The sequence below is a fragment of the Amblyomma maculatum genome, chromosome 4 (assembly GCF_055883805.1).
Source record: "Amblyomma maculatum isolate TAMU_Amacu chromosome 4, ASM5588380v1, whole genome shotgun sequence".
NCBI classification, from domain to species: Eukaryota; Metazoa; Arthropoda; class Arachnida; order Ixodida; family Ixodidae; genus Amblyomma; species Amblyomma maculatum.
The window spans coordinates 137,783,375-137,797,105 of record NC_139347.1 but is presented as its reverse complement, the minus strand read 5'-3'; the positions used below and the strand labels follow the sequence as shown (position 1 = coordinate 137,797,105).

The 13,731-nt window shown below is 46.2% G+C and overlaps 1 pseudogene; it reads left to right on the top strand.

The window, feature by feature from the left end:
- Window positions 1-226: 226 nt before the first annotated feature.
- Window positions 227-454, top strand: LOC146192934 (small nucleolar RNA U3; annotated as a pseudogene).
- The last annotated feature ends 13,277 nt before the right edge of the window (window positions 455-13,731 follow it).

Here is a 13,731-nt window from a genome sequence, read left to right as displayed (position 1 = left end):
CTTTTCCAACGGCTCACGAAAATCCTGTATGCGATAAGGCCGGCCGGCAATATCACAGTGAAGAAAAACCGTGGTCTTCATTGCTTCTCCCGAAGGAAACGTAGGTAGAACCATGCGATAACCCAATGGTGGGCGTCGTTCGCCGCATCCTCGGCCAGACATGACCGATAACGAAGCACGCTCAGAGCTTGCCATTACACGTCCGTCTCCCACGGAAGCGGGAAAAATGATCACTCTTCATAGGATCGTTTCTATAGAATGATCGCCGAGTCGCAAGTCGCGATTTCGGTACACACCCAGCCACGATGAGGAGTTGAGGGCCTTCGCCTGAGCGCGAAGTCGGTTTTCAGACTTGAGGGTACCACTGAACCACCGACGCGCTTGTATTTCCGTAGATACACCGTTATGCAGTGAAACAGTACTGGCACAGGGCTATGCCAGACAACGGAATGGATGAGCTAGTGCCGTAAATGTCAATAAAAACTAATCAGTACGGTGTACACGCACCGGTGGTCCACTTGGAAGCAAATAAAAAGTCAACTGCGTCGGCCGGGAATCGAAACCCGGGCCACCCGCGTGGCAGGCCTGTATTGTATACCACTGAACCACCGACTTTTTTTTCTTTATTGCAAGAATTGGTACAAATACATCAGTAAACGATCGTGGTTGCCATGCCCCTTGGCTGACAACCGTGTCTAATGGACTTTCATTACCACAAGTTCGCCCATCAGACTCAAGACCTCCTCCGCAGCGTCTTGCTGCTTCAAAATTTCTTTTAGTTTTTGCACTTGTTCAACAAAATAATCACGTACAGATCGTGCATCGACATCACAGTGTCTATAAGCCATCCTACGCCTCCAGATACTGTGAAGGCCCAATAGCATGATGAGGTCATACTGAAAATCATCTTAACAGTTGTTAAGTACCGAATTCCACGTGGCGTCAATGGCAGGTCTTTTTTATTGTCCTTTGTAACACATCCCAGTAAAACTCCGCATTCCAACAATCCAGGAACACGTGCTCAACTGTTTCAGGTTTCCTACATAGTAGACAGTTTGAGCCCCAAGGTACAAAAAGGCCCTTTTCTTCCATCCACGTTTTGACTGGGAGGGTTCCTGTATGCAATTTAAAAAAGAATGTTTTTACGCCCGGTGCAACAGTCATGTTTTTAACTCGCTTGAGCACGTCTTTCCCTGGGACTTCAGAGCATAAGGCTCTGTACAGTGGAGCTGGGAACAATTTTGAAATAAGATCCTTGTACAGCCGCTTAGGTGGTACCGTCGCTAAATACTCTACAGAGTACCGCACGCGCAAAAACCTGAACGACTACACCACTTCTCGCAGGAAGCGTAACACAGTGTATCCCCGAGCAGAGCATGAAGAGACTATAAACTCTGGAATTGCACTGGATGGCATGATTTGCATAAAGGGTCTCAGGAATGCATCTTTTTGGTCACGTAGGAAACAGAACCTTAAAACCATCTGCCGCACATATAGATGCATTAAAGACAACTTTAACTCGCCGAGATTATCTCTGGTAATTCGTTCCCAGTTGGACGACCAAATGAAGACCGCAAATACGCGATGGAACCTTTGTATATTGAATCGAGCACAATACAATACTTGAAGTAAATACATTATTCTTGCCACCAAAAAGGTATTGCATACAGTCGCACGGGCGAAAATAGAGAGGTTACGTCCCATCCATCCTTTCGTCCTTGCCCGTATTTCTTCCGCTTTTTCATTCCAGTAATTCGTATTTTCCCCGTATTTGTCCAAAGGGACTCCCAAATAAACTCCGGGCTGTGTAACCCCTCTTACTCCAGAGAAAATTTCCAGTTCCTCTTCCCATTCCCCGTGTCAGACTCCGAGACTTTTCTTTAAATTAACAGCACTACCAGTCTGCCTGCAATACCTTTGTTTTACTTTCAAAGCTTCCGAAACGCTTTCGCGATATTCACAAAAAAGCGCCACATCATCAGCGTATGCCAGTATTTTCACTTCACATACTCCCAACTTAAAACCACGGATGTATTCGTTAGCAGTTACCATTCTACACAATGGTTTCAAATATATTGCAAAGAGGAGAGGAGACAGTGGACATCCCTGCCGCACAGATGCTCTTACATCAATTCTTTCAGATAACGCTTTATTAATCATAAGGCGTGTAGAACAACATGCATAAGCCATTTTAACTCCTTTCAATACAACGGCATCAGCACCAATATATTCCAACAAACAGTACAATATTTTATGAGACACACGAACAAATGCTTTTTCAAAATCAACTTGAACCATGGCCACTCTCCTGTTTAGAGCATCGCAGCACTCGAACACACTACGCGCTACATGAATGTTATTAAATATCAATACGGATCAAGACGGAATTACGAGCGCCTTCGTGGAGCATTACCGTGAGTTGTTTTCGAGCAAAGCACTAAGTGAAGAAGGGTTTAGAGATAACTTTTTGCCTCTGATGCCAATAATAGGCAAAGAAGTTGCTGAAGAGTTAGAGAACGAAATAAGTGCGGAGGAAACAGAAAAGGCCATTGATGAATTGAATGTCGGAAAGTCCCCGGGTCTAGATGGTTTGAGTGCGGCTTTTTGCAAGAGCCTTAAAAGTGAGTTATCTATCATGCTCTATAGGCTTTTCAAGGAGTGCTTTGATGTGGGTTATCTGCCACCGTCGTTTAGCAACGCGCATACTGTCTTGGTTCCCAACACTGATGAGCCAGCCATGCTTTTAAAAGTTACAAGCTATAGACCGATCACGTTAACAAATGTTGATTATAAAATTCTGATGAAGGTGTTAGCTAAGAGATTGCAATACATTATAAAAGATATTGTTGGACCTCATCAAACATGTGGAATGAAGACCAGTACCACTGAACCACCGACGCGCTTGTATTTCTGTAGATACAGCGTCGTGCAGTGAAACAGAACTGACACAGGGCTTTGACAGACAACGGAGTGGATGAGCGAGTGCCGTAAGACTCATATAAAACTAATCGGTATGGCATGCAGACGTTGATGCGAGGAAAATACGGCTGAACCACCGATGCGCTTGTATTTCCGTAGAAACAGCGTCGAGCTTTAAAACAGAACTGACAAAGGGCTATGACATACAACGGAAAGTAAGAGCGAGTGCCGTAAGAGCCAAATAAAACTATTCAGTATGATATACATGCAGCGATGGCCCACTAGGAGGTTGAAGCAAATAAAAATTCAACTGCGTCGGCCAGGAATCGAACCCGGGCCACCCGCGTGGCAGGCAAGTATTCTACCCCTGAACCACCCACTTTATTTTTTCTCTATTGCCGCCTTTAACATTTGAAAGTGAAATCAGAAATACAGTGCATAAAACGCGTAAGCCAGGCTTCGGCAAACACGGATTAAACTTCTCTCAGTGACACCAAAACATCAAGCAAGGTAATCCATTCTGGTGGATCAGGGAGTGCTCGGTAACACTCTCTTAGTGAAACGACACTTTCAACAAAATGCTCGCGAACAGGACGCACAACATGATCAGCATGTTCAAATTGCATCCTCGTTTTCCATATTGAGTGCAGGCCCAGAAGCATAATCAAATCATATGGTATATCCTGTGACGTTTCTATCGGCAAGAACCTTATTCGATATGGATCGAGTGGTAACTGTTTCTTAAGCGTGCGCTGTAAAACGTCCCAGTGAAATATTGGGTCCCAGCAGTCGAGAAAAACATGCTCTATTGTTTCAGGTTTTTTGCATAAAAAACAATTAGTAGTTCAGGGTACGAAGATGCCTTTCCTATGAAGCCATGTCTTAACGGGTAGCGTGTTAGTGTGCAATTTAAAGAAAAAAAGTTTTGACTGAAGATATTACCGGCATTCTTTTAACTCTTTTAAGGACGTCTTGTCCGGGGCCTCCACGGTATGGCAAACGGTACAATGGCTGGGGAAGCATGATGTCAGTGAGGTCTCTATAGAGTTTCTTCTTGGTGACATTGCACAGATATTCATGAGAGAAACGCACATTTAACAACCTATAAGCAAGCATAACTTCACGCAGATATCCAGTCACGGCACCGCACATATTTTGACATGACGACACCACGAACCCTAGAAGGAGTCTGCTGAGCCTTACTTGAATCACTGTCCGGAGAAATGGATTGTTTTGGTCGCGTAGATAAATAAAGCGCGATACAACCTGGCGCATTAATGAATGCACAAGCCCTAGTCCTCCCTTCTTGGCAGGAATGAAAAGATTGGTTTGACTTGTTCTCTCCCATGTCGAAGCCCAAATGAACACAGCAAAAACACGATGAATTTTTTGTACACTGATCCTCATGGCACCCAACACATTCACAACATACCAGATCTTAGATACAAGGAAGAGATTGCAGATTGTGGCTCGGGAAAACATCGACAATTGCCTTCCTTGCCACGCGTCAGCCTTTTCTTTTGCAGACAACGCTTATTTAGCCCAATATGGCTCTGGGTCGCGATAGGCATCAAGCGGTACACCAAGATAACGTTTTGGAATAGATGCCCAATTGAGCCTACAAAAATTGTCCGACGTGGCTTCCCAGTCTCCATGCAAAAGCCATGACTCTTTTCCCAGTTTATCTGGGCCCCAGTGCACTCACAAAATTGTTGTACAACAGTTGTGGCATGCTGAATACTGTCTCTGTCGGAGCAAAAAATGGCGATATCATCGGCGTAAGCCAAGATTTTAACATGGGCCGCCTGCAGTCTATAACCTGTTATAAGTTGACTATTTGCAATGGCCAAACAGAGTGGCTCGAGGTAGTCAGCGAACAGCAAGGGTGACAGCGGACATCCCTGCCTCACGGACGACAAAACTTGCAGGCTGCCAGTGAGTTCTCTGTTTACTATGACTCGCGTTGATCAGTTCGTGTAGTCCATTCTCACTCCCTCGGTTATAACAGTACCGACGTTCGAATGCTCCAAAACGCATAGCAGAACCTCGTGCGATACACGGTCGAACGCTTTCACCAGGTCGAGCTGCATCATAGCCACTCGGCCACCAAATGCATCGCAACACTCAAGAATACTCCGAGCAACATGGACATTAGTTGCTATACTTCTGCCTTTTATTCCACAAGTCTGGTGCAGTTCAACTAAATTTTTTATCACTGACTGCAAGCGTTTGGCCAGAGCTTTCATAAAAATCTTGTAGTCTACGTTGGTAAGAGTGATCGGACGATAGGACCCTACCAACAAACGTTTATCTGCATCATCACTCTTTGGTATGAGCACAATGTGCGAATTTTTATTTCGTAAGCTTCATCCAGAACCTTATGCAACATGCGGGCTGCCTTCGTTCTGAAAACTTTGTAAAAAGCCGTTCCTAGACCGTCAGGCCCGGGTGTTTTACCTAGGGCGAGGGCGTCGATTGCGCATCCTATTTCGCCCTCAGTAATTGGCTGCTCCAGTTGCTTCTTGACCGTTTCATCGAGACGTGGCATAAGCGAAAGGAATTTCTGGAAACCGTCTTTTGCCTCGCGTGAGCAACTAAACAGATCCTTAAAATGATCGGCAACCACTTTCTTGATAACGGTGTTATCCGATGTGATTGCGTTCCCGGTTGATAACTGGCGTATTTCTTTCTGACATGCATATCTTTTTTCGTCAGATAGCGCTCGCTTAGTTGGCGTTTCTCCTGCCCAGAGCTTCTCTGATCTAGCGCGTACAATCGCCAACGCGCTTGTATTTCCGTAGAAACAGCGTCGAGCTTTAAAACAGAGCTGACAAAGGGCTATGAGAGACAACGGAAAGTAAGAGCGAGTGCCGTAAGAGCCAAATAAAACTATTCAGTATGATATACATGCACCGATGGCCCACTAGGAGGTTGATGCAAATAAAAAGTCAACTGCTTCGTCCGGGAACCGAACCAGGGCCACCCGCGTGGCAGGCGAGTATTCTACCATTGAAACACCCACGCGCTTGTATTTCCGTAGAAACAGCGTCGAGCTTTAAAACAGAGCTGACAAAGGGCTATGAGAGACAACGGAAAGTAAGAGCGAGTGCCGTAAGAGCCAAATAAAACTATTCAGTATGATATACATGCACCGATGGCCCACTAGGAGGTTGATGCAAATAAAAAGTCAACTGCGTCGGCCGGGAACCGAACCCGGGTCACCCGCGTGGCAGGCGAGTATTCGCCACTGAACCACCGACGCGCTTGTATTTCCGTAGAAACAGCGTCGAGCTTTAAAACAGAACTGACAAAGGGCTATGAGAGACAACGGAAAGTAAGAGCGAGTGCCGTAAGAGCCAAATAAAACTATTCAGTATGATATACATGCACCGATGGCCCACTAGGAGGTTGAAGCAAATAAAAAGTCAACTGCGTCGGCCGGGAACCGAACCCGGGTCACCCGCGTGGCAGGCGAGTATTCGAACACTGAACCACTGACGCTTTTTTTGTTTTCTGACATGGTATTTATTACACGTGGTTATGTTAAGAAAGGGTTATGTACACAGACTATTTACAATGCATTCAGCCGTTGCTGAGAGGCACAATAGAAAACACAACTAAAAGGCAGGCAAAGATAAGCACCGTGTCACCAGCGGAAACCAATCAGGTTGAAAGTCATTTTCATCATAAATGTCCTTCAGTTGCAGCATCATTCTGCTAAAATGGAGTCTAGGTGGAACAACAGGTTCATCATTGCGATCCAACATGCGTGTCTTCCACAAACTATGAAGTCCAATAAGGAAACACGTGTCATATGGTTCGTAATCAGATTATGTAACAGCAAGATACCGCACACTGTACAAATTTAGAACAAAATCTTTCTTTAGAGTTCTTTGCAGCACATCCCAATAAAGAATCGCGTCTTTGCAAATAATGAAACAGTGCTCAATTGTTTCAGGCACATCACACAGACGGCAGTTCACAGAAGATACAAAAATATTTTTCCTATGGAGCCATGTGTTAAAAGGGGAGCTTCGGTATGCAATTTAAAGAAAAATGTTTTCGTACAAGGAGAAATCTGCATTTTACGCCCCTCTTTAACACATCATGACCCTTACTACCAAAGTGTAAAGAACGATACAGTGGTGGCAGAAAAAGCATTGCTATCAATTCCTTGTATAGTATCTCGCTCGAAAAAAATATAAGTACTCATTCGAGAATCGTACTGTCAAAAACCTCACCGAAGCATGAACTTCCTGCATAAATCCTAGTAAGTGTGGGCGCTCAGTAAAATCTGAAGAAGGCACTAAGTCGGGAAGCAGATGCATGAAATTAACTTGTAGGAATGCTCTAATAATCGGATGTAAACAATCACGAAAAAAGAAGAAACGGGCAACTAACTGCCTTACATATAGATGCACTAAGCCGAGCCCCCTGCACAAACAGGTCTGAATAGGTTATCACGTCGAATCGGTTCGAAATTTGATGATCAAATAAAAGTCGCAAATATTCGGTGAAAACACTGTATGTAATGTCTAGCACAGTGGAAGACCTGAAGCACGTAATAAATGTTTGTCGCCAAATACATATTGCAGGCCTCAGCCCTACTGAAGACTAAGAGCCGATAGGGGACAGATCTATTAGCATAACGTTGGACGATTGGAACTCACTCTTTCCAGTAATTTGCACTTGACCTAAATGCATGCAGTGGAACGCCCTGATATTTAGGAGGCACACATGACCATTCAACTCCTGCATATAGGGGTGGTGTTGAGCCTTACGAACCAAACCAAAGGCCGGAACTCTTGGACTGATTCATCTGTGCACCAGAAACAATGCCAAATTGTTCTATGTTGGATACAACTTTTTCTATGCTTGGTTTGTTGGTGCTGAAAAACTCAAGACCATCCGCATATGCAAGCACTTTAACCTCATTTCCAAGGAGAGGGAAGCCATGGATACTAATGTTATGTAAAACACTCAAAGTGGCTCCAACTAAAGAGCAAAAAGCAGCGGAGACATCGGACAGCCTTGTTTCACAGAAGAGTTGATTGGTACGGGGCTTGATAGTTGGTCATTTACAATCAGGCGAGTTGAACAATTCATATAGCAAAGTTGCACCCCCATCAGTACTACAGAACCAACATTCGCTCGCTCCAGAAGAGAAAACAGGAATGAATAACGAACTCGATCAAATGCTTTTGCGAGGTCGACCTGAAGTAAAGCAACCTGATCATGAGAGCAGGAGCACGATTCGAGGATTGTGTGCGCAATATGTACATTACTTTGAATGGCGCATACCCTCAAGCCGGTCAGGGCCAATGAGAACCGACATTGCGAACTGTAGGCGATTTCATAAGATTTTGGCGAAAATCTTGTAATCCACATTTGCCAGTGTGATTGGTCTATAATAGCCTTCCATTCTTCATCAGTGCTCTTTGAAATTAGGACTGTGTGGCATTTTGTAAATGTTTCGGGAAGGGCCCCTAGATCAAAACTCATCACGAATACATCTAGCAGGATAGGAGCAAGAATAGCTTTAAAAGCTTTATAAAATTCAGAAGAAATGCCATCAGGACCAGGCGTTTTTGAGAGAGGTAACTAATCAATTGCCATTTCTACCTCCTGCTGCGTGAAAGAGCTACTAATTACAGGACAATCAACTTCTGATAAAGGTGTCACCAGGGATGTGAAACGCGAGATAATGTCAGAATTTCTCACAGGAGGAGAGGCACAAAACAACATCGAGTAATAATCCACGAATGCGGACGTAACCTCCTTCGTACTCGTAACAAATATGCCATTACACATTAATCTCGGAACCAGCTTTGGAGTCGCATGATGGCGTTCATCAAGCAAAGCTTGCCGCGTGGGGCGTTCGCAATGCAAAGCACACTTGACACGAGATCGAATTAAGGCACCCTTGTAGCGTTCCGCAGCATGCCTTTGTCATTAACTTTTGACGCTAGCAATTTCGTCCGCATATGAACCAGGGGATTCACATTCGAGTTCATAAAGGTTAAACACGTTTTTGTTAAGTGCCTGCTCCTGATGTTTGCTGTAGAAAGATTTAATTGAGCCAAGTTCAATTGCTATCGCTCGTACTTCTTGCTTGAACATTTCATAAATGGCGAACAATGGTAGCCTTCCGGCAAAACATGATTGGAGCTGTGAGAGCACACGAATGATAAATACTTGGTCATTTGCCAGCGATGAGTTGAACTTCCAAAGTTCCCACTGCAGCCTAAACTTTGAATGGTCATTGCCACCGAGCCGGGCCACTACCATGCAATTATCAGAAAACAAAACCGGTGTAGTTTCGCATACAAGCCCGCGGGAAACTAATGTTCAAGTTGCATAAATATGGTCTAGACGAGCGTGAGAATGCCCCTGAATGTGGATGAATGATCTAGAAGCCCGACAAGACACCCCTGTATCAACCAGTCCTGCATCCTCTGCAACACGGAACAAAAGTTCACCGCTTCTGTCAGTGCGTGCGTCTGGCCGAGAACGATCTATGGGGTTGCAAACACAGTTGAAGTCGCCCATTAGCATAAGATGTCGGTCACAGTCAAGTAAGGTGGCTATGTGTTCAAAAAAACTTATGCGCTGAGTCACAGTGTTGAAAACATAAACGCTAATTATCCGCCATGGCTTCCTACATAGTACCAGATCGCAACATATCAACCGGCCCTCGGCGTCGATATTATATGTTAGGCCAAAACAAGGCAGTGTCTTTCGCAGAAACACAGCATGCGCAACAATGACATTAAAATCTGCCAAAAAGGGCTGTAACGACCTCTCTGTCTCCTCCTCGCTCTCTACCTTCGTCTCTTGGACTTCCAAAATATTTTGACGCCTGCTGTGCAGAAGTCGGCGAAGTTGTATTTGTCTCTGGCGAGACCTAAGACTTCGTGCATTGAGAGTTGCAAACACTATCTCTTCAGAGACCGCCATGGTGACAGCACATAGTTTTGCCTACAATTCCATTTGCCTGTCGGAAGACGGCGAAGCCGCCTCCGAGCCACCGCCAGGCCTCCCCGACCCCGAACGCCGGCACTTCCCTTTGTGCTTCAACGCTCGACCGCGACGGCGATGCTTGTTGCCAGCTTGATCGTCCTCCTCACTGGACTCGAAGGCACATGATGCACGGCGTTTCAGGACTGGCTCGCCGGCAGCAGCGAGCCCGTCAGCCACAGGAACCGGGCACTGGTCTGGACGTTGTTGCACAGCAACGGCAACAGGACTCACAATATCTGTGGAGGCACTCGCTGGGTGTTCAGGAACAAGTGGTGGCTCGTCGGCGGTTGGTTCCTTGTCAGAAGCTTGACACGACATCTCGTCCAAGGCCTGAGACGCTTCTTGTTCAGGTTACCCTCGGACGCATGAGCAGTATTTTATTCCTCAGTAGCCTGTGGAGTGGCACTTGAAGACTTTTCTACAACGCCGGCAGGACGGTTGCCAGACACATCAATTATCTCAGAGGTGTCCATAATGGGCTCCCGTAACGCATCGTCAGGAGGCCGGACTGGGTGCCTAAGCTTGTTCGCCTATGTAACCACACACTCCTCCGCTGTGTGGCCTAAACGCCGGCAATCCTCGCAACGTGGCGTGCGGCAGTATCGACGAAAGTATCCTACACGGTTGCAGTGAAGGCAGACAAGTGGTCGGCCAGGTATCAAAACGAGGCTCTGCACTCCACACACAGTTAGCTGATGTGGAACGTCAACAACGCTAACCCCTTCGGCAAGAGTCAAAGTCACATCCCGGCTGAGCGTCTTCATCTGGTCCATGTCGGCAACTTTCCAGTTTTCCCTCCAAGTTTAGGTGACTTTGCCATAAGCTTGTAGCCTCACGAATAAAGGAGTCATCCAAGCGGTCAGGCAGCCAGAGAAGTTTCGCCTTTACCTCCTTCGGTTCCGGATCCACAACAAAACAGCGACGGTTCCTAACCAATAAATCTCCACATGAGACTAGTTTTTCTTTAAGAGTGCGTCGATTTACATGTAACCATCCAGACATACGACATTTGGAATTGTCCGAGAGAGCTTGTTTCTTCCAACTCCACTACTTTCCGAAGGGCGTCTCTGAAGTCTTCGGCACGGTAGGGGCGACCGGGCGAGGTCAGCATGCAGAAAAACAGAGTCGACGGCAAGCTTACCAGTTGGCAAACGGGGAAGGACAACACGGTAATCATTACTGCTGGCATTAACCTGAGCAGTACCTCGGCCAGGGGCAGATTGAACCTTTGTAGCGGAGAGCATCGTGAAACGCTACCACACGGTAAGGCGTCTTCGTCGTTCTCCGACGCGTTTTCTTTTCTGGCATGGTATTTATTACACCTGGTTATGTACTGAAAGGGTTATGTACACAAACTATTTATAATGCACTCAGCCGTTGCTTAGATACACAACAGAAAACACAACTAAAAGGCAGGCACAGATAAGCATCGTGTCACCAGCAGAAACCAATCGGGAAGGCGAGTATTGTGATATTTACGGTGGGGCAAAGTCAAAGTGTAATGCACAAAGCGCTTAGCAAAAGTAAGGGTTCACAAAGTTTCAAAAACGCTTTAGGTTGGCCAGTTCACTCAAAACTGGCAACCATTCAGGTGTCTCACTTTGGGTATTATAGATGGCGGTCAGGTTGTTAATACTCTCAATGAAATACTCCCTCGCTGAGCGAAAGAAGTCAGGGAGCTGTCAGGCTGTGCCTGCTCGTCTCTGCGAAATCGGTTTGATTTTCTATTTAATACTCGATATATATGTCCCAGATAGCCTATATTGCAAGATCCTGAAATGTTATCAGCGGCGGGTGCGGCTCCACCGATGCCGCACCCTGGATCATCACCTGAGTGTTCTTCTGGCGTCGCGTCAGGCCTACCTCTGCAGACTGTGCCAGCTCTGCAATCATCACCCGTCATCCCAACCTGTATATCATGCGGTCACCTGTCATCACCAGGTACTTCAGGACTCTCACCCTCTGATGCTCATCTACAACACGTATCTGGTCCTTCCACCGCAAGCTGGGATCGGCTGATGCCTACAGGTCAGGATGATTTTCCTGATAGCTCAGATACGTCGTCTGCCATTACCTGTATAGATGCTGCTGCGAAGTCTGCTCAAGAGCCAGACAAATTTATTCAAGTGCCATCGAAGCGTCGCCGCAGCTCGAGGTGGTCGAATTTCAGTGTCGACGCAACTAACGCTTCTAAAGCGCCCAAGTGCAACCTCACAGTAATCATAAAACCAGTAGATACCGGATACCGTATTACTCGCTTTAATCCGCTGGCAATGAGGCAAGCATTTGAATCTCTGGGTCCAGATGCCGTCCTTCAAGTTCGCCCCAACGAGCGGCTTAATCTTCTGGCAGTTGACACCCGAACCGCGGTCGCTACTGAACGCCTTTTAGAAATACGATCAATAGCAGAAATTGCAGTGCAAGCATACGAGCCCCGACCAAACAACTGTGGCGTAGGAGTAATCAAGGGTGTGCCCCTGGATCTTTCTCAAGAAGATACCTACTCGGCACTACTGCAGAGAGTTCCAATAAAATCGGTGCGCCGTCTGGGAAATTCTGAAAATATCCGCATTGTTTTTGTGACAGAATCTGCGCCAGAATACGTTATTCTTGGATATACAAGATACCGTGTGCATGAATACATCCAAAAAGCACGACAATGTGGTAGATGTCAGCGCTTCGGCCATGTGACTACTGCTTGCCGACTAGCCTTGCGCTGCCCACGCTGTGGGGGAAATCATGACCGTACCACGTGCCCAAGTGACATCCCCATTTGTCCCAACTGCGGAAAGCAGCATGAGGCAACGTTTTCCAGCTGCACTGCCTACCAAAAGGAGAAACTAATCTATAAGTACAAGATATCCAACAATACCGACTACAAGTCAGCAAAAGCTGCGTTAATTGACCAAAATCAAATCAGGAGTAGTCATCACAGAAAAAAAAATCATTGACGGGAAAGAAATCACAAGGACAGTCACAGAAAGATGCTGCTGGTCATCCAAGAATTGATGACGTGGTTGAATTTCCTCCTCTTCCACAACAATCAGAGGTTCAACAACCATCTGTACCAAGCCCACAGAAAATTACTGCACAGCAGCCTCATTCGAGGTGTGCATCGCGGAACCGCTCATGCGAAACCTCTATTCGCAGAAACTCTGACATTTCTAGTTCCGAACTGTGCTCACTTGTTGAGGCTGTTCGTGCTTTTCTTATACCACTCTCCTCGCCGGTGGCGAAAGCCATCCTTACAATTCTTGATTTCATATCTCCTCTCCTCGCGCACTGGCGGTAGCAGACAATCAGTCGTCTGCTCCACCCAGCGTGCAAGCCATCCGAAATAAGGCCACCATCTTTCAATGGAATGCCTGCAGCCTCCGCCCCCGTCTCTCTGACTTTCGACACTTCTTCTTCAAGCATCGTTTCCCTATAATTGCTATATCAGAATCTCGGCTTAATACCACAATCCGTCTCTCAGGCTACACAGTACTGCAATCAACAATTGGTACAGACCTCAGTAAAGTTCTTCTGGCTATTCGGAAAGACGTCAACTTCATCCAGCATCCCATACCAACTGATCCACATAATGAGTACGTTGCAGCCACTTTAAAGTGCATGAACATGCAGTTTACAGTAATTGCTGCCTACATACCACCTCGTGCTAATTTCAATATTGAACGCCTACAAGATATAATGCGAAGTACCCCTGTGCCACACATTATAACGGGAGATTTCAACGCACATCATCCTGCTTGGGGAGGCGTCAGATCGACAGCCAGAGGCTGGCAGCTATTC